The 20,157-nt window shown below is 42.3% G+C and overlaps 2 long non-coding RNA genes and 2 other non-coding genes across 4 annotated transcripts; 3 read left to right on the forward strand and 1 right to left on the reverse strand.

The window, feature by feature from the left end:
• Positions 1-5,579: 5,579 nt before the first annotated feature.
• Positions 5,580-6,261, reverse strand: LOC139536646 (uncharacterized). The gene is made up of 3 exons (XR_011667360.1): positions 6,079-6,261; positions 5,759-5,877; positions 5,580-5,626 (listed from the first exon to the last, which is right to left on the reverse strand). It is a non-coding gene; the product is annotated as an uncharacterized lncRNA (long non-coding RNA).
• Positions 6,262-9,730: 3,469 nt separating this feature from the next.
• Positions 9,731-11,347, forward strand: LOC139536647 (uncharacterized). Its single transcript, XR_011667361.1, has 2 exons — positions 9,731-9,812; positions 10,694-11,347. It is a non-coding gene; the product is annotated as an uncharacterized lncRNA (long non-coding RNA).
• A 6,357-nt stretch (positions 11,348-17,704) lies between these two features.
• Positions 17,705-17,891, forward strand: LOC139538078 (U2 spliceosomal RNA). Its single transcript, XR_011667653.1, has one exon. It is a non-coding gene; the product is annotated as a U2 spliceosomal RNA (small nuclear RNA).
• Positions 17,892-18,195: 304 nt separating this feature from the next.
• On the forward strand, positions 18,196-18,311 carry LOC139538083 (U5 spliceosomal RNA). The gene has a single exon (XR_011667657.1). It is a non-coding gene; the product is annotated as a U5 spliceosomal RNA (small nuclear RNA).
• The last annotated feature ends 1,846 nt before the right edge of the window (positions 18,312-20,157 follow it).

A 20,157-nucleotide genomic window follows, 5' to 3' on the forward strand; every position in this document is an offset into this window, starting at 1 on the left:
TGTCATATTCTTTCTCTCTTGGCACGAGCAATTTCTTTCCCCATTGAAATAGCCAAAAGCCTTAATCAAATTTCATTAGCTCCCAGTAACTTCCAAACGTATTCATAACACAGGCACAATTCCAGTATTTATCATTAATTCCTGCTACTTCCTTCTTAAATACTTAATTCATACTTAATTTTACTTCATACATCATTCTCTAGTAAAGTCTTGTTCATTTTCCAGTAACCTTTGCTAACTTTTTGTTGTTGACAAACCATGCATATTTATCTTTATTGAGATCCCTTTGTGGTCTGTTAAAATCGATGGTTCAATCGAGACTGTATCAACCTTGTCAGCCATATCTTCAGATATCAGCCAGAAATCAATTTCGGGATTGTATAGATAAATCTTTGGTACTCCATGTAAACATAATTTTATCTGGGTTCTTATGTCTCCAAATATCTAGAACACCTAACCTTAAGGAATATATGTCTATCTCACGAACAGAATTGCTATCCTTCGGAAGCCATCTATCTAGATTATCATGTAAAACTGTATTAAAATCTCCACCCCATATTACTTTTGCCAATGAAAATGTAGACATAATTTTACTTATTTTCCTCTCAATGTCTCTAAATAAAGTACAGTTACTTGACTTGTTATTGGAAGCATAAGTTTTTACAACAATGAATTGAACATGGTTGACATCTACCAATAGTATAATCCATCTCCCTGTATTATCTGCTTCATGACTCAATATATGACCCTTAAAGTTGCCTTTTAAAATAGCGACACCTGCTGACCGATTAGTACCAAATATCATTCCCCCATTGACACTTCCAAAACGCAGTATCTGTGGAACAGGCATGAGTTTCTTGAATGAAATAAGTCGGCAATACAAAAATAAAGATTTCCTTTTCAAAATATTACAGATTCCCCTGGCATTAATAGAAAAAACAGAAATGGACATTTACTATCACAGTGACTATATGAAGAATATTAAACTTGTATACGTTCACATGAATCAGGGTCTCACAAAAAGAAAAGTTCTTACTAGTTGCAAATATAAACAGTCCTTTGCACCACGCAAGTGGTTGACCTAAATTATATATATTTTTTTATACAATTGCAAATAACATTGTACCATAGATTGGTAAAAATGAATAACCATCTAGCTAACATTAAGTGTCAGTGCGAATTTCCCTGCCATAAAAAAAAATATATACATAAAATAAGTTTGGCTCACACAAACAATGCTCATTCCTCAAGAAATATAAAGTTTTATCAGATGCAAATAAAACTCAGTCCTGCACACCACACTTGATAAGTCCAGCAGTCAACAAACTAGGCGTCAGCGTGAATTTCCCTTCCATTAACAAAAGCCTTAGCTCGCGCAAAGTATGCACTTTTCCCTTCCTTCCTTGCTCTCTCAACTATCGGCCACAGACGATTCCGAGCTTCTTTGTCAAATGCTGTCAGATCCTTCTTGAACCTCAGGTTGTTCTTCTTTAAATAGTAATTTTTCTTTGCACTTTTCCATGTCATATCCCTCACTGTCCTGGAGATGAATCTCATGATCATTGGTCGTGGTGGCTGGTTGTTTTCCCCATTTCTCAGCCTACCCAGGCGGTGCACTACATCCAGAGAACCTGCAACAACATTTCGCTCCTCCTCCAGGACTATTGCCCTGCAAATGTCCTTCACTCTTGCTTTGATGTTCTCGTCAGATTTTTCTGCTATTCCATAAATTTGAAGATTCCATCTTCGACTATACCGGTCATTCTCGTTTACCTTTGACTCCATTTCAGTGAGATTCTTCTCCTGCTTTGCAACCTGAATGTTCAATGTTGCGTTCTGCTGCTTCAGAGTTTTTACTTCCTCAGCACTGAAATCCATCGAGTTCTTCAGGTTAACGATACTGATAGTGTTCTTTTTCACCAAATTCGTGATGTCATCTGCGCTCTCTTTGATTTTAGCCGTGAGGATGCGGACGATGTTGTCCTGTAGCTGGCTCATTGATGGTTCACTTCTCAGCTTCTTTGGAAGTTGCTCCTTGGTTGGGGTATTCGGGTATGAATCGCATTCACCCCCCTTTTTTACACTGCAAGCATATGAGTGAGTTTCAACAATGCCTCTTTTCTCCTTGGAAGTTTCAACATCCATTATCTCAGCAACAGTTTGGTCATGTCCTGATTACATGCTACTAGCTATGAAGACGTTAGCAGGCTAACTTAACTACACACGCTGACACTTTTCGATAGCTAGCTTGTTCGTTGGAAATTGTCAAAAATATATTTCAATGGTTTGATTAATTACATTTTTCAAAATAGCTACATTGTATGGTTAGATATCATTTTTTGTGGGGAAAAAAACTAATTGCAACTGCAGTCTAAAACTATAAACTTTGTGAGAAAATCCTAAAATTGTTCCTCAGCTAGAAATGTTACACCCTCTCATGTCGCCATCTTGTGCGCAACCGGGCACTTTTGTAAAATAGATGTTTAATGTCAATGTGACTCCCTGTTTAAATAAAAGTTAAATACAATTTAAAAAAACATCAACACAAACACAGGATATGGGGTACACATGGTATTACATACTAGGCCCTACTGCACCTGCATTCCAGCACCATTTCAGCATCTGGAATTGACTCAACATGTTTGAGGTGGGGGATCAATACATGTGGGGGAAGAGGTGGCTGTTGAATGTATGATTCTGATATGTACAGGTAAATTCATTGTGTGTGTGGGAGGGGGCGTCCATGTTTGTGTACTCTGAGGTGTGTTTGAATATGAATGAGCAGCAGTGTTGTGATGTGTCCTATCCCATCCTTGCAGAGTGATCTTCCTTGGCCTCATCACATGTCTCAGTGGCTCCTCCTTAGGAGGGAGGGGGACACCACCACGGGACAGACCCCACAGTCATCGCTAGAGATCAAACTTCAGACTCCCTCCAAAACCACTGAACCCCTCAACACACCGAAAGAGATTACCGTGCACACCCTTGGAGGGCGCCGGAACAGGATAACTCCCTCCAAACTCACAAAGACACAGAGGAGGAGGAACTATCCAACACCCAGGGAGAGAGAACGAGTGACCTCAGTCGAACACAGTCAGAAAGAGGAGGTGGAAGAGGCGTTAGATAGTGGAGGAGGTTACCCCAGAGGCCATTCATCCTGTTCATGTGAGCAAGAAAGAGCAGAAGGCTTCTGATCAGCCAAATGGCAGGCAGAGGGAGAGGTCATAGTGATTCACACCCACAGAGAGAAAGACAACCCACACAACCTCTTGGTTGAGATGAACCACACAGAGGTAGAGGCAGAGGGCCTTCAGGGCTAGCCAGTCAGCCTGCCTGCTCTGATCCTCAAGTCAATTGTATTTAAATCCATGTTCATTAAAGATTTTTATTCAATAATTGTCTTCAACCCTCAAGAACCAGGGTGAGTCTGGGTCACCCTTTTACTGGGCAAACACAACTTGCATATCGTCATAGACTAGGCCGAAACGTTAATCTTTTAACCTTGCTTGAATAAAATAATGCATTTTTATAGTGAGCAAGAGTCCTTTTCTATGATGATTCATGTTTTTGGTTGCAACTCAAATTAGTTGAGCCCCCTTCGTTTTTTTGTTGTCAAATTATACTTTAAAAAAATGTACTAAGTAAATTATTAAAAGCATTAAAATTGGGATGTTTCCCAGGTATTTACACAACCTACTCCACACTTGCAAAGTGAAAGTTTATAGAAAAGTTCTGAAATTAAGTATCAAACAGAAGAAAAGCAGAATAGAGTCCGATTTTAATGCGAATAATTTAATGTTCTATGGTTCAATCCCATTTCTGAATGTCTGATGAATAATTAATATTGTTCCTCCTCTTCCTTGTGGCAGGCGCAGCAGCACACTGCCCTCCAAAGACTGCAAAAAAATCGCCGGACTGCCCCTTTCCTTGCTCTGCATGGAACATTCGGTGTCACATCCTTGGTGACGTGTGGGGTGACATCTGGGATGACCACAGCAACATCCTCTGGAAAGGGAAAAAAGAGGGACAGAATGTAAACAAATGCAAAACGTAGGTTCTAAACACTGGCCAGTTGAAAGGTTCTACTAAGATGTCATGACAAACGGCACCTGTCAGAGTGCTCTCTAAGTGTTACTCACCTGCTTGGATGTTAGCTGGCAGAGGGGCGAAGACGGCCATCGTGAGAGTCCTTTCTTCAGGTGTGACGTCAACTACCTCCAAGAGGGAAGAGATGGGCTCTGCCTCTGTGTAAGTGGTGATGTCCAAAACATTCAGGTGGGAAGAAGCCTGGTCTGCCACTGTGTTAGGGGTGATGTCTTTAACCTCCAGGTGGGAAGATGCCGGGTCTGCCTCTATGTTAGGGGTGATGTCCACAACCTCCAGGTGGGAAGAAGCCTGGTCTGCCTCTGTATTAGCAGTGATGTCCACAACCTCCAGGTGGGAAGAAGCCTGGTCTGCCTCTGTATTAGCGGTGATGTCCACAACCTCCAGGTGGGAAGAAGCCTGGTCTGCCTCTGTGTTAGGGTTGATTACCACAACCTCCAGGTGGGAAGAAGCCTGGTCTGCCTCTATGTTAGGGGTGATGTCCACAACGTCCAGGTGGGAGGAAGCCGGGTCTGCGTCTGTGTTATGGGTGACAACAACAATCCTGATGAGTTCTACTACTACAAGTCACCAAGATGTCATCAGAACAGGCATCTGTCAGAGTGCTCATTGCTACTCACCTGCTTGGATGTCAGCTGGTAGTGTGGTGGAGACGGCCACCACGAGGACAGGGGGGATTGGTAGGGTGGCTGCAGGGGGCTGGAAGCAGCTCTGCACCTCGTCCGCCACAAAGGCACAGACAGAGCTCATATAAAAAGGGCTCTGGAGGTCATCCGTGGAGAAGAACTGACTGATTCTCCCGAGGATCGACCGCACAGAGTCAAAAGCAGCAGCCCGGGAGAAAGGGATGTGAGGGGAAGGGTCCTTTAACATGCAGGAGAGCTTCTCCACTACGGCCGCCACCATGCCCATGGCCATCCCGCTTATAAGGATTGGGTGCTCTGAATGGCCTTCCTCTGGCTGAAGCCACAGGGCCAGGAGGAGCCTGGGCACCACCTCCACCACCACCTGAGATGGGCTGAGCAGGTTGCTACGGGGCTCATTGGACTGCTCGCCCAGAATGCTCCTCACAGCTCTCTCCACGATGCTGTGGACCTTAGGATCGCTGAAATCAACAAAAAGGAGAAGACAAAGCTAAACGATGTGCAATGTTCTCACATAGAACACTGTCTTAGTCTGTTTCTGCGTAGTTACAGATGTGTAGATAAATGGATCAAGTCATATGCAGGGCAGTACATGGAACTCACATGTCAGCTGGCGAGGTGGGGTGCATGGAGCGGCGGAGCTCGCAGAAAGCCTCGTGCTCTATGTCCATCATTTTTAGGCAAGTGTTTACTTCCCAGGCCTGCAGTATGAAACAGGAAGTCCCATTAGTGTAATTTCACAACAGATCTATCCTGCTGTGCTAACTAGTTGTTGAAAGGCTAGTAAAGAGCTCACTAACTTGTAGTATGTCTCTAACTCTCATTCTCTTACCAGCCGAGCGAAGTCGTTTCCCTCCTCCAGGGTTTCCTTCCACACCCTTCAAATAAAACACAGAGCAATTCAACTATCCTGGCTCCTGATTTTTCTGTTGTTTATTTTACCCACACCTCCTGGAGTGCTGCTGGTGGCAGGGAATGGCAGTGAAGGTGAGTGCTGACGTGGTACTCACCTCTCCCTAAGGGATTTTTTGCCCTGAGACACCAGCCAGTTGCTCATGTGCTCCGTGGTGACATGGGGCGGGACCTGGCCTTGACTCTGGAGCAGCAGATAGTGGACCATGAGCTTCTTCTGCAAGATGAGGTAAGGTGTGAGACCGTGCCACGAAATACCATAAAATGTGCTTTCAGAAGGGCCTCTCGCAACATTTCACAACTGCTCATGCCTGACAATTTGCAAGTGATATTAAGAACTCTTATGAGCAACTTCTCTAAACTGTCTTGAAATACAACTCTCTTTCTGTTGTTTATGTTTTTGTGGGATGAATCTTACCTGTTTATTGTAATATGTTTCCTCCCAGCAGGCCTGCAGAGTCTGAAAATAAAGGCTGCTTCTACAGAATTCCTTTGAAGATAATGAAAATAATTATGCTTTGTTATGCACATTATGCACAGGCATTTACAGTCTGTTACAATTAATTTCTCCTAAGATTACCTTTGTGGGACCATAAGTGAACTCCGGAATGCACCAAACCTTATCCATGGTAAAATGGGGAATGAATGCAGCGCTATAGATATACAGGATGCTCTAGAGATAACAGGAATGACTCAAAGTCGCGAATGATCAATGACTGTGGAGTCGTCCAATATGCTGCACTTAGAATTGAGTTGTAGGCGATGTTTGGCGCAAAATAGAATGTTTACATTCTATTGCCATGGAGAAATGGAATGTGTAGAACCTGTATAATTGGGTATGCTTCTATGTCTTTATTTCGTGAAAGATTAAGCTCTTTATTATGTCATAATGTGTATATGAGGACGTAGGAGCCCGTCCCAATTCATGAAGCGATTATCCAGGTGCATGTTGCTTAGACCTACTAATCCAACCTTGGTTTACAAGTTAAATACATAGATTTGTATAGGCATATATAAACAATCGACCACATCCATTTAAAACAATGATTGTCAATTGAAAATGTGGTTGTTGTGTTATCCTGTTGTGCGCCTTGAGTGTCAGTCCCCTTAAGCACATTATTCCAATATTTCCGAGCTCTGAATTGACACAATGAACACTTTTGCAAAGATATTCGGTTAAAAATAAGAGTATAAATGACAATAAACGTATGACTTGGATTGTATGCATAATTGTGTAGTAAACAATATCGCTCAGCGTGGGAACTTTGGTGTTTGGAAAGTATCCGTTATAAGTCTCCATGGCATGTTGTCTTGTTGGTAATAGTACAAATGCATGACAGTCCGCATTGTAATGGACTAACAGGTGTTTTTCTTTTTCTCACATTAAACAGACATTTGAGAACGGAATTGCTTACAGTTGTACCTATGATGCACAGACACACTAAAGCTGTACAGTGTAATTTGAATAGTCAGTTTCAATTATTTGCAGATGTATTCCCTATTATTTACAAATCGAAAGATGTAACATTTGAAATGAATGTGGCAGAACAGTTTAGCATAGAGTTCCTGTGGGAGTCTTCTCCTTCAGTCTTTTTGCCTCCTAGGCCTCGTTTCTCATTACATGGGATTTCCCCAGTGCCAACTCCACATGAGATGGCCGCTGTCTACTGTCATGTGATGCTGAATGACAGATATTGCTATGCCGATATCGCTGCTGTCCACGGTCCTGAAATATACAATCTTGGCTATTTGCATATGTACGACCGTCCAAACTTGACCCCCCCACACATACACACATATTAATGCTAATCTCTCACACACTTTTGAACATTGCCCAACCTGCAACAAGACACTGAAAGAGCATTTTATTCCAAGTGTGATTGTGTTTGAATAAAGAGCCGAGGAATGAAATCAATGTGTGGATGTTGATTGGACAATGTATATGTGCTTTGCAGAAGCCATTTTTTTGCATTCCCTGTAGCGTGTATTTTACTGGAGCATGATCAGATTGCTTTGTTTATTCCAGAATGAAGATTTGGTCTGAGAAACTATGCCAATTATAGCATGATAGCTATTTTCTTTTAAATAAGGCAATGTTTATATGACCCCCTTTCAAAGAGTCGCTCATTTATCACTTTCTTGCAGATATACAGTGCCCTCAGAAAGTGTTCATACCCCTTATCTTAATCCTCATTTTGTTTTCTTACAGCCTGAATTCCAAATGGATTCAATTATAGTTTTTTTATCATCTCACCCAGCTACAGACAATACCCCATAATGACAAAGTGAAAACATGTTTACATTTTTTTCCCAAATGTATTGAAAATGAAATACAGAAATATCTAATTTACATAAGTATTCACAATACATGTTAGAATCACCTTTGGCAGTGATTAAAGCTGTGAGTCTTTCTGGGTATGTCTCCAAGAGCTTTGCACCCCTGGATTGTACCATATTTGCAATATCACAATATATACAGTACCAGTTAAGTCTGGACACACCTACTCATTTAAGGATTTTTCTTTATTTTTTTTACAATTGTTTACATTTTAGAATAATAGTGAACACATCAAAACTATGAAATAGCACAATTGGAATCATGTAGTTAGCAAAAAAGTGTTTAACAAATCAATATATATTTGAGATTCTTCGAAGTAGCCATCCTTTTCCTTGATGACCGCTTTGCACACTCTTGGCATTCTCTCAAACCTTTTCATGAGGTAGTCACCTGGAATGCATTTCAATTAACAGGTGTACCTTCTTAAAAGTTAATTTGTGGAATTTCTTTCCTTATTAAAGCGTTTGAGCCAATAGGTTGTGTTGTGACAAGGTAGGGATGGTTTACAGACGATATTCCTATTTGGTAAAAGACCAAGTCCATATAATGCCAAGAACAGCTGAAATAAGCAAAGAGAACCAACAGTCCATCATTACTTAAGACATGAAGGTCAGTCAATATGGAACATTTCAAGAACTTTGAACGTTTCTTCTAGTGCAGTCGCAAAAACCATGAAGCGCTATGAAGAAACTGGCTCTCATGAGGAAGACCCAGAGTTACCTCTGCTGCAGAGGATAAGTTCAGTAGAGTTAACTGCACCTCAGATTGGAGCCCAAATAAATGCTTCAGAGTTCAAGAAACACACACATCTCAACATGCACTGTTCAGAGGAGACTGCGTGAATCAGGCCTTCATGGTCGAATTGCTCCATTGAAACCACTACTAAAGGACGGACACCAATAATAAGAAGAGACTTACTTGGGCCAAGAAACACGAGCAATAGACCTTAGACTGGTGTAAATCTGTCCTTTGGTCTGATGAGTCCAAATTTGACATTTTTGGCTTTCAATGTGCAGGGTGTTTAGTTGGGTCTACTCTTCATTATAAAACAATTTGTTGAATGGTTTAAAATCCGTCAGAAGCTGCTTTCAATTCATGGTAGCTCTGAATAAGTCTTGACGGAGACAGAGCTTGTTTTGCCAAGGAAAGTGAAAAGGACTGAGGGAAAGTAAAATGGAAAATACATGGAAAGGAACATGGAAGAACCTCAAAGAACATTGCATTTTCAAGATCATGTAACATCAAACATAACATCAAAATGCATCTTATATTCCTGCCCTTACAGAAAAACCACATGATTTCAACTAACATTTTATGTGAAAACATGTTTTGGAACACAACGTGATCACGTTTTCACATGTGTAGTTTCATGTAATCACACGTTGCTTTACATGTTATCACATTATCTTCACATAATATTACCTGAAAACATGTTTTTGGAACACTTCCCATGTTCACATATGAAATTCATGTGGTTTTTGCGTAAACGCCCTGCAGTTCCACACTCAAGGTTCTTAATAATGCTTTAAAATTCACATGTACAATTGTGCATGTGTAATGGGTTGAAAAGAAAGTCACTAAAAACAGACACCCATTTATTATACCCCCCCAATTTGTTTATATATTTGTCTTAATTAATCTAAATTGTATTTTCTACATACTTTAGCGTTAGCAGTCCATCAGGCCAATAGATGGCGCTGTTGCACTGTTGTAGCAGGAGAAACAACAAGTTCTGGCCAAGCGCTCACCATTCTGCAGAATAAGGATCAGAACATTACAGAGGTAAACTGTGTCTGTCCTTTTTACTATTACAGGTATGTAACAGAACTTCCAAACGTTCAAATATATTCACAATATGTAATAACATTCTATTTAACAACTTTGTCAAGATATTATCACGTTAGGAAAGGTTTTGTTTTTGCTTTGTGTCGAACTGAGTGAGGAACGTGATTTACATTGAGTGAGAGTATATGTTAGCTGGATGCTAGCTGAGGTAAAAAACGATTTATGAGTCACAGAGACTATTTTTACTGAGTAGCTTACTTGTACTGGATTTTGTCTAGGATATTTTTTTATAAAGAATCCATTTGTTAGGGATTTCTGAGTTCGTTTGACATGTTATTGGCTTTGTGTAAAATTGTGCTCACTAGCTGGTAAACTGGCCGAGCACGCTCAGTCTGGTGGACTTTTAGTGCATACAGTGAGAGAGAGACGATTTTCTGGAGGTGTCACTATCTTAAAGCTGAATGTATTGTTGTCAGTTTTCTATAGAGGTAGCGGTATATAGAAAAACATTCAGTTATTTATGTTTTCATATATAGGTGTTTCTATTGTATGAATGAGAAATACATTGTGGTTTTCAAGTGAAACCATACACTAAGACAGGCTTATTTGTGGAACATTTTTGAATTCTGCTTTAGGTAAAGTGCATTTATGTTGTGTAATTTAAAGTGTACACTTGTTTGATGTGAATATTTTCAAAGTACTAACAAGAAAATAGACAATTGAACAAGAGAAAAAAAACCTTCTTCAGAATAAAGAAAGCGGCAGAACTTTGCAGACGTAAACTTGCGTCCGTTCTTTTTACTATTGCAGGCCACCTCAGCTACACATGCACTCTGTCTGCACACGCATCGACGCATGCACATACACATGGACAAACACACACTAATGTTCTCTCTCTCGTGTTTGTCAGCAGTTCATCGTGGCCCTGTCATTCGCCTCCTTCACCAAAGCTCTGTCAGGGACCTACATGAAGAGTGCCATCACTCAGAAAGACACTTTGACTTGTCCAGCTTTCTCATCGGACTCATAGACGGCAGCTTTGAGATGGGTATCAACAATAACATTGAGTTGCTTGAGAATTCATGTATTTAAAACCAGATACAGACTACAGTATGATCAATTTTTTGTTGTGGTTCAATCAGAGTCTGCGCTCAATACTGTCCAGTTTTATAGTTGTTCCTATTAATTGTTTGACTGGCGTTTGTCCATGACTCTACTGTCAAACCCCTAACATTGTTTTATGTGATGCTATGTTGTTGCAGCCTATTATCCAAACTGATATGCCATTTTTAGTTTAAAAAAAAACAGCGTTTATAATTTGCGATTCCTGGCTACTGTAGTGTTGTGGTTTCTTGCAGGTAACCTGCTGTTCCTGGCTGTAGTCAGCCATTTTGGGGCGAAGCTGCTATGGGCTGTTTCCTCATGGCTGTAGGATCCTTCCTCACAGGCCTGCCACACTTCTTCATGGGACGGTAAAACAACTGAAATACTGTTTAAACTTGTACTTGTAGAGATACTTCAATGCGGAGGATAGTTTTACTTTTGAAATAAAGAAATGTATCTAGTTGTTGATTAATCTCAGTTAATTTAGAACTAAAGTATTGCGTAATTGGTCAGCAGCTTGATTATGTTTTGGTGCCATACATGTTAAGAGAAGGGATTAAGAGATGCTATAACTGTGACGTGGTAAGGTTGGACTCAGGTGCAGAGAAGAGATCAGAAGACGAAGCAGTGGTTCCAAACAGTGTCTCCACCCCTCAAGGGCCCACAACTGCCAAGAGCTCCCGGTTGCCTACATCGTAGTTGCCTACCGCTGGTCGAGAACCGCTTGGAGAGAAAGGCGCATGGGTGCAGTTTGTTGTCCTCCTCGTTTGCTGTGAAGGGACCGCCCCAGCTCCGGTGTCCGAGGCGTCCACCTCTACCACAAAGGGACGAGTAGGATCAGGATGAACGAGGATGGGTCCGGAGGTGAAATGTCCCTTGAGCTCTATGAATGCCCTGTCAGCCTCGGGATTCCAGCAAAAACCTGCTTGTGTAATGTGGGACAGGGCTGTATGTGTTCCGGAAGGGTTTTTGGGGAAGTTCAGGATGTCGTTCAACATTTCCCTAAGAGTGTCATTGATCAATGCTTGAAAGACTGCTGGTGAGTTAGATATTCCGAAGTTCATGACTAGATACTCAGTGACCACTAGGGGTGTTAAAGGCAGTTTTCCACTCATCTCCCTGATTCTCACCAGATTTTAAGCGTTGCGGAGGTCCAGTTTGGTGAAGAATTGGGCTCCTAGGGCCAACTCCAAGGCGGCGGACATCGTGTGGGGGGTAACGATTCTTTTTTTTTTTTTACCCCCTTTTTCTCCCCAATTTCGTGGTATCCAATTGTTGTTAGTAATTACTATCTTGTCTCATCGCTACAACTCCCGTACGTCGCTACAACTCCCGAAAGCCATGCGTCCTCCGAAACACAACCCAACCATGCCACACTGCTTCTTAACACAGCGCGCATCCAACCCGGAAGCCAGCCGCACCAATGTGTCGGAGGAAACACCGTGCACTTGGCAACCTTGGTTGGCCCGCCACAGGAGTTGCTGGTGCGCGATGGGACAAGGATATCCCTTCCGGCCAAACCCTCCCTAACCCGGACGACGCTAGGCCAATTGTGCGTCGCACCACGGACCTCCCGGTGCGAACCCAGAATCTCTGGTGGTACAGCTAGCGCTGCGATGCAGTGCCCTAGACCACTGCGCCACCCGGGAGGCCCTGGGGGTAACAATTCTTGATCGTAATCCTTTTCAGCCCTCTGTAATCGATGCAAGGACTGAAGTTTGGGTCAGAGACAGAGAGACAAGGGATGCGTTTAGACAGGCAGCCCAATTATGATATTTGTTCCACTAATTGGTCTTTGGAACAATCACATTAGATATTTTCACATCAGCTCTTTTTCAGAGCATATCTGATTGTTCAAAATACAAATTACAACAAAAAAAAGACTGAATTGGGCTGCCTGTCTCAACGAAGCAATAGAAACCTGGACATGCTCCAACTGAAATGTTCCCTCCTGTCAGTACTGATGTTGAATGGCATTAAATACACTTTTTTTGTTCTCTCCCATCCCCTGTAGGTTTGTTGAACATCTTTCCAAAACAATTTCTATGTAACATTTTAAATTGACTTCCTTTACTTTGTTACTGATACAATATTTGTTAGCAATTTTCCATGCTTTCCCCCATTGTATATCACCATAGATAACTGACCAAAATAATCTTGCTGAGGGAATTGTAGTATCATAAACAATATTCCTAATCTGTTTATTACTACATTTATCTTTGATGTTAATATTGACAATTAATATATTTTCATGTAAATCTATGTTACTTACATCAAGCACAGAGGAATTTAAAAGAGACAACCCCCCTTGGAATCGCATCAAAAACAATTGCATATCCTTTCGGGGTTATTGGAATTTTAAACTTATCAAGATATTCCCAATATGAGAGAAGATATCCATCCTTATTCAGTAACTGACCAACCAAAATAATTTTACTCACAAACCAGTCATGAAAAAAAAGAGACTTATTTTTAAATCGTATATCTTTGTTGTTCCATAAAAAGTATCTGTGAGTGGAAAAATTGTGTTTATACGCTAACATCCAAGCTAAAATTGCCTGCTTATGGAAATTGGCCAACTTTACTGGGATTTTATAAATATCAAAATGACATTGAAGCAAAAATTCTAAACCACCAACAGTCAGGGAAGACATTCCAAGTACGTTTCTGGTTCTTAACTTCTCTAGGGTAGGGGGCAGCATTTTCACGTTTGGATGAAAAACATACCCAAATTCAACTGGCAGTTACTCATCGCCAGGAGATAAGATATGCATATTATTAGTAGATTTGGATAGAAAACACCCTGAAATTTCTAAAACTGTTTGAATCATGTCTGTGTATAACATAACTTATTTAGCAGGCGAAACCCCGAGGACAAACATTCAGATTTTTTTTTTTTTTGAGTTCAGTCTTTTCAATCAGATTTCTAAGCAACTTGCTTGCAGTTCCTACGACTTCCACTGGATGTCAACAGTCGTGAGAAATAGGTTGAGGTTATTCCTTTGTGTAATGAAGAAATACGGCCATCTTGAAGTCGAGGCACTCCTGGTGTCCTAGACATGCTTTTTAATCAAACAGAAGGCATGCTACATATCGTTTTAATCCTGTATTGAACACATATCATCCCGTCTTCAATTTTATCGATTATTAACGTTAAAAAATACCTAAAGTTGATATATTTTGTTGTCATGTTTGAGCTGGAACCAGTTGGAACCAGTGTTTTTCTGGATCAAACGCGCCAAATAAATGGACATTTTGGACATATATCGATGGAATTAAATCGAACAAAAGGACCATTTGTGATGTTTATGGGACATATTGGCGTGCCAACAATAGAAGCTCGTCAAAGGTAAGGCATGAATTATATTTTTATTCTGCGTTTTGTGTCGCTCCTGCAGGGTTGAAATGTTTTCTCTCTTTTGTTTACAATGGTGCTATAATCAGATAATAGCATCGTATGCTTTCGCTGAAAAGCCTATTTGAATTCTGACATGTTGGCTGGATTCACAACCAGTGTAGCTTTAATTTGATATCTCATGTGTGATTTAATGAAAGTTTGATTTTATAGTAATTTTCATAGTCATTCATTTTAATGTGGCGCATTTTCTCAGGCTTTTTGCCAAGTGATACAGTAGCGTCTTGCCTAAACTCATATTTTTGGAAATAAATATGAACTTTACCGAACATAAAATACATGTATTGTGTAACATGAAGTCCTATGAGTGTCATCTGATGAAGATGATCAAAGGTTAGTGATTAATTTTATCTCTATTTCTGCTTTTTGTTAACCTTTCTAGCCCCGGCGTTCCGCTAGCTGAACTCCTCCCACATTCCACTGAAAAGGCAGAGCGCGAAATTCAAAAAATATTTTTTAGAAATATTTAACTTTCACACATTAACAAGTCCAATACAGCTAATGAAAGATACACATCTTGTGAATCCAGCCAACATGTCCGATTTTTTAAATGTTTTACAGGGAAAACACAATATATATTTATGTTAGCTCACCAACAAATAGAAAAAAGCAGACATTTTTCACAGCACAGGTAGCATGCACAAAATCAACCAAACTAACCTAGAACAAACCAAAGAAACCAAGAAACAACTTCATCAGATGACAGTCTTATAACATGTTATACAATAAATCTATGTTTTGTTCGAAAAATGTGCATATTTCAGGTATAAATCATAGTTTACATTGCGGCTACAATCAGAAATTGCACCGAAAGCAGCCAGAATAATTACAGACACCAACGTGACATACCGAAATACTCATCATAAAACATTTCTGAAAAATACATGGTGTATAGCAAATGAAAGACAAAGATCTTGTGAATACAGCCAATATTTCCGATTTTTTAAGTGTTTTACAGCGAAAACACAATATAGCATTATATTAGCTTACTACGATAGCCTACCACACTACCGCATTCATTCATCAAGGCACGTTAGCGATAGCAATAGGCACGTTAGCGTTAGCGAATAAACCAGCAAAAGATATTAAATTTCACTAACCTTCATAAACCTTCCTCAGATGACAGTCCTATAACATCAGGTTATACATACACTTATGTTTTGTTCGAAAATGTGCATATTTAGAGCTGAAATCCGTGGTTATACAATGTAGCATAACGTGCTAACGTAGCATATTTTTCCCAGAATGTGCGGATATTTCTATTAGACTCTCACCTATTCTGACCAAATAGCTATTCATAAACATTACAAAAAAATACATGTTGTATAGGAAACGATAGATCCATTAGTTCTTAATGCAATCGCAGTGTTAGAATTCAAAAAATATCTTCATTACGACATAAGACTTAGTTATGGTAAGGGAATAACCAAAACCTGAGCGCAAAGCTACTAGTACACAGTTCGACAGATATATGAAATAGCATCACAAAATGGTTCCTACTTTTGCTGATCTTCCATCAGAATGTTGTATAAGGGGTCCTTTGTCCAGAACCGTCGTTGTTTTGGATTCAGAACGTCCTCTTTCCCTCTTGAATTAGCAAGCACACTGGCCAGGTGGTGCTAACCTCTCCTTCGTGAACAAACGCAAACGACGCAACACGCCTAATGTCCCGAATAAATGTCAATAGTCTATATTGAAAAAACATACTTTACGATGATATTGTGACATGTATCAAATAAAATCAAAGCCGGAGAGAGTATTCGCCCATAACGACAGCTTTCCAGTAGGCAATAACAGGTCCCAACACGCGCCTTGCTGAGAACAGAAAATGGGGGACACGTTGTTCCAAGATGGTTTATTCAACCTCAGACCGAGATAATCAACTCCTTTTTCCTCTCACTTCCTCTTGACATCCAGGGGAAGGTGTATGACATGCACGTATAGTCATACGTATCATGCCCATTTATAGGCAGCCACTTGAACACAGCATCGATTTCAGACTTTCCACTTCCTGGTCAGAAAGTGTGCTGCCAAATGAGTTGTGTTTTACCCAGACAAAATTCAAACGGTTTTAGAAACTAGAGAGTGTTTTCTATCCAATAGTAATAATAATATGCATATTGTACGAGCAAGAATTGAGTACGAGGCCGTTTAAATTGGGAACGATTTTCCCCCAAAGTGAAAACAGCACCCCCTGTCCTCATCAGGTTAATGCTCTCTTTAGCTGGAAACATGGCTGACTTTTTCTGTGACTTGGCTCATACCTTACATAATCGTTTGGTGTGCTTTCGTCGTAAAACCTTTTTGAAATTGTTTGGCTGGATTTACAACAAGTGTAGCTTTAAAATGGTGTAAAATACTTCTATGTTTGAGGAAATTAAATTATGGGATTTCTGTTGTTTTGAATATGGCGCCCTGCAGTATCACTGGCTGTTGATGAGGTGGGACGCTAACGTCCCACATACCCTAGAGATGTTAACATACTTCAGAATCCAATTTATTTTAAAAGTATTATTTAAATTGAAATCTAAAACCTCAAGACCTCCTTGTTCTTTGGTATTGGTGAGAATATATTTTCGTAGATAGTGAGGCTTGTTCCTCCAAATAAAATTGTAACGAATCTTATCTAAGTCCTTTACAATTTCAGGTCTAACACGGGTCATCGGGCGGAACAGCTGCCGTGGCACTTTGGCCAAGTGGCTGCATGCGCTTGAAGTTGCCCGAGTAAGTTTAGATCACAGGCACCTGTACGAGGATGTCAGACAGGCAAGGAGTCCGGCACCTGTAGTGGGCGTCCTGGCAGTGGTCTGGGAGGGAGTGCAGGCGCGAGGCCTGAAACAGGCTCAAGGACCTGAATTGGTTGAGCCTCCACAAGTGCTTGCCGGTGCGTTCCATCATGTACCGGCATAGCTTGGCGCGATCCCCCACCTGTCCAAGACCATCTTGTGGCAGGGAGGAGACAGTGCGCCATGCCTTTTGGGACTGTGCCTTTGCCGGAGTAGTATGGGCTAGGGCACGGGTGTGGTTAGGAAGGGTAAGAGGGGATTTTGTTTTGACGTGGGCAAGGTTAGAGAGAGGTGTAGGGAGAGCGAGAGGGACGGATAGGGATAGGTTTCTGCTCTGGCTTCTCATGAGTCTCTTTAAACTGGGGCTGTGGGAACCCATGCAGAACATGGTAAAGACAGGGAGAGATTGAGGGGTGGAGGGGATAGTTAGGAGGGTGGAAATAGATTTGAGAGGGAGGCGAGTAAGTGGGGGCAGCATGCTGATCGGGAGAGGTGGAAGGGGGTTTTAGGGCTGGGATTAATTTAGATATTTTACGGGGATAGATTGGGGACGTGGAGATAGGGAATTTTTGTGTTGTAATTTAAAAATGCCTAAATTTGATTTTGATTGTAATATATGGTTTTGTATTGAACAGCATTGAAAGTAATACATAATTTTTCCCAGTTTAATATCTAATACGTCCCCCATCGGGGGACTACATATTAATTAGATTTTTCGAACAGGGAGTCGGAAATGGGGCTTGCTCCGTCCGCTCCACGCATCGACCCGGTATTGCAGTACCTCCAGGAACGGTGCAATACATTTCTCCCATTGTCAAGGGGAAAAAATACACAAAGCTATGTAAACAGCTAGCAGAAGAAGAGAAGGAAAGAAAAAAGACGAAACATCCAAACTGAAAGAAGGACGAAGCGCCCTTCACGGGGTCCCCCGTTTCCCTCCATTTTACTTAAAAAAAAATAACATTGGCCAGGATAGTGTGTGTGTCTGTCTGTGACTTTTTACCCACAGCCCTCGAAAACTTGGAAGAGTGTGTTCGGGGACCACCCGTAGGATCCCGGCCTAGAGTGCACAGAGTGTGTCTCAGGCCCCGACCACTGACTTCCATACGACTCTGGTTTCTCTTCATTACGCACAAGCCTTTCGCCTTTTACTAAAGACTTCCGTGGAAACGAACACTTACAAGTTAACGTATTTTTGGAGGGGCTTTTCTTCTGGCAGAGCCCGGTATATCTTGTTTCAAGAGAAATCGACAGAGATGACGCCGAGACTTTTTGCTCAGGCGTTTGACTTCAATCGGGCTGACCGACCGGTGTATTTTTCCACTCAAAGTAGTCGCTCGGGCAATTTGAGTTCAAGCCCAACGATGACGACGACTGGCGTATTTGCCGGGCTTTGAACAAATAGTTGCACTAGGCGTAAAGAGCTTGTGACGCATTGGCAACTTAAAAAAGAAACACCTGCCTGTCACCAGGGAAACGTTGGGTGGGGAGGAGCCAACTTTTGCCAAACCGGGTGCACGGCGGGTGCAGGGGTCATCGCTTCTCGGCCTTTTGCTCTTGGCTCAGCGTGCTTTGAGACACCTCAGTGCCAAGCATGATCTGAGCCAAGAGCCGAAGGCCGGTAAAGTTTTTTAGATTTTTTGGGTATTGACTCTCGGCCATTTTGGTATTTCTTTTCAGGTATTTATTTTCTGGGTAGAGAGCAGGAGCGGCGTCGAGTGCTCCATTCTCCTTGCGGAGATGGCGCAAAATTCATCATACAGGTCGGTCCCGGTGATCGGGCTTGCAAACACGGTTCGTTTTACGTTGAAGGACAAGGAGATTGAACCTTTTGGACGGGAATCTTTTGGAAGGACCATCTTGATCGGGATCCTCAAACTGACGGTGAAGGATGTGTTCTGCCTCCAAGGTAACCCGTTGGAAGGAGCTTACGACGTGGCTTTACACACAGAGGAAAAACACGACGAGGTCCTGAGAATGGTAACAGCAGTAGGAGGTGCGAGGCCGATGTGCAACTATGAGGTGACCAGCCTGGCGAGGAATAATTACAGGGTTGTAACTGTAAACATTTATAACCCTTATGTCGAGGATGAGGTGAGGGCCTTTCTGGGGAGATACATGGATAAGGTCTCCTCAGCAAGGCACCTCAAAGATTCGCTGGGCTTTTGGAACGGGAGGAGAGGCTTCCAGGCCCTCCTCAGGGAGGACCCGAAGGGGCTGGGCGGCTACCTTCATCCTCCAGCTATGTTCTCCCTGGGGGCTGACAGGGGGACATTATTTTATGCACGTCAGCCACCGTTTTGCAGGCGCTGTATATCCTAGCCTCATCCAGCACAAGAGTGCAGATTTTGTGGATCTGGGGAGCACGAGGCTAAGGACTGTGATGAGCCTAAGGCGTGCCACAGCTAGTCACACCTGTGGCGGGGATGCCCGGCTCGTCAGAGGTCATACACATCTGCAGCTGGGGGGGGGGGGGGGGCAGGAGCAGGGGAAGAAGAGGAGGGGGAGGAGGCCCAGACCAAGACCCGACCACAGGCCCAGAGGTGACGGCCTCACAGGAGGAGGAAATACCGGCAGCAGGAGGAGAGGGGGACGGAGATGGTACGGGAGCAGGAGAACCGGGAGGAGAGGAGGGAAAGGAGGTTGGAAGAAGCAAGGAAGTGGAGAAGCCAGAAAGAGCAGCAGAGGAGGAAGAGGTGGGGGAGAATGAGACGGCGGAAGGACCAGTAGAAGAGGGGGTGTGGGGGGACAGCATAATGTCGAGCGCTCTCGTGGAAGAGATGAGGGGAATGGTGGAGGAGCTGGCGGGGAGGGGAGGTGGTGTCTCCCTGCTACCGACAACGCCTAAGAAGAAAGGGAAGAGGAAGGGGCCAAGCGAGCGATGGGGGTGGGAGAAACCTATGTGTCCTCGCTGGTTTCCCCAGGCCCTCAACTCCTGGTGGATTTTGATACACCAAACAAGGCTGAGGAGGGGTCGCAGTTCCTGATTGGGGACATGGGCTCCCCTGTTCTCTACCCAACCAGCTACGGGGCTGGGGAAGTGGAGGAGTGTGGGGGTCAACCCAGGAT

Source organism: Salvelinus alpinus, chromosome 13 (genome assembly GCF_045679555.1).
Source record: "Salvelinus alpinus chromosome 13, SLU_Salpinus.1, whole genome shotgun sequence".
In the NCBI taxonomy this organism is placed as follows: Eukaryota; Metazoa; Chordata; class Actinopteri; order Salmoniformes; family Salmonidae; genus Salvelinus; species Salvelinus alpinus.